Below are 1,753 nucleotides of genomic sequence, written 5' to 3'. Positions count from 1 at the left end.
CAAAAATCCAAATTTCTGTTTCTCTGTGAATCTCTGGAAGGAATAAAAATGGAGTATGAATTTCTTCAAAGAGAAAAGGAGGAGAAGAAAGAGGGAGAGGGGGCTCAGTGTTGCTGGAGGAAATTTCTTTTGGTTTCAGAAAAGATCATGAAGGAGCCACAATCATAACATACAAAAACATTTTTTTTTTCTTCCCAGCTGATGAGCCCTTGAATGGGGAAGAGGATAATTTATGAAGAAGGTCTTCAGCGGAGACTTCCACTGTCACTGGACTGTCACTGGAATGTGACAGCCATAGGCCAACTGGAGGTGAGATATTCATGGCCACAGCTGCTAGGCATTGTGATGGTCTTTGATATTAGAAGGTTTTCAGGTCTGTTTTCATGAAATGTTGAGCAAAACAAACTACAGACAGACAGACACTATAGCATGGCGATGGTGAGCTAAGAACACGTTAGAGTTAACATTGACTAGTACTCATCATGCGCCAGGCACCCGTTCTTAGTGTTTGACACATGTGAATTCTTTTAATCCTGTGGCAAACCAGTAAGTTAGATGATATTACTATCTTCATTTTATAGATCAGTGCACAAAATGTTAAGTAACTTGCTCCCAGTCACAGGACTCCTGGAGAAATCTGGAACTGAATCCAGGAAATATAGCTGAGAGCCTGAGATTGTTCATCATGGCATAAGCCCTCATTGTAAGAGTTCTGAGCAATAGAAAGGCATTTCATTATTCCCAGGTATTTGTATTCCCATAGCCAAGAGACTTATTCAGTAGGAAAAGAAATTGCACTTTAACAGAAAATAATATTGTAAAAGGAAATAGCTTTATTTCCCTTAAGACCTTAAGTCCCATTCAGTCCTCATTCATTTAATAAATATTTATTGAGAACAGGATGCCCTGGAAGTGGAGATAAAAGACTTACTTTAGAAGGACAGATGGACAAGTGAGTAAATGATATGCTGAAGGGCACTGAGCACATTTGATGGGCTTATACAAGATTGATGTAATTATGTGGACATTTTAGAGAAGACACTGACAATCTGAACAATGGCTCGGAGATAGACTTGGAGGTAACATAGCAATCAGACATACGAAGGGCTTAAAATATAGTCATCTGAATAGGATGGAAAAGACATAAACTGGTGACTGTAATAGTTGGGGTTCCATCGGGGAAGAGATGGTACATTCCAGCTGCATTTTGTAATATGTTTACTAGAGGGACTATTTACAGCAAGTGGGTGAGGCTTCAGAGAGGCAGCTGGGAGCAAGAAGCACCCTGGGGTTGGCAGTATCAGGACGCAGGAGACCTAATGGGCAGCAGGAAGGCATGGTGATCCGAGCACAGCAAGAACTATGTGGAGAGGCATGTGTGACGGGGCCCGACCTTGTGCCCAGGATACAGCCAGGCCATGGTGACCCCACAGGGAGGGAGGGAGGGAATAAATAAAGCACCTTCACTGTCTTGCCTCCTTCCAGTCTCCTGCTGTGCTTACCAAAGGTCAAACTCCAGTGGCAGCCACAGGGCAAGGGAACGCTATTGTTTCTGTCAAATGCATCAGCCTCTTCAGGCTCGTGCTTGGGAGTGGGGACTGGACCTGGCGGGTACCTGGCAGGTGTCTAGCTCAGCGATTCACATTCAGTAGTAAGAGAGGGGGCAGAATTGGCCATCGATCCCAGATCATGGGACGGCCATTATTTCTATGTCATGAGGGAGGGAACATAGAAAGATAAATAGAGTGAGGAA

The sequence above is a fragment of the Manis pentadactyla genome, chromosome 13 (genome assembly GCF_030020395.1).
Source record: "Manis pentadactyla isolate mManPen7 chromosome 13, mManPen7.hap1, whole genome shotgun sequence".
Classification (NCBI taxonomy): domain Eukaryota; kingdom Metazoa; phylum Chordata; class Mammalia; order Pholidota; family Manidae; genus Manis; species Manis pentadactyla.
This window is presented reverse-complemented; position numbering follows the sequence as displayed.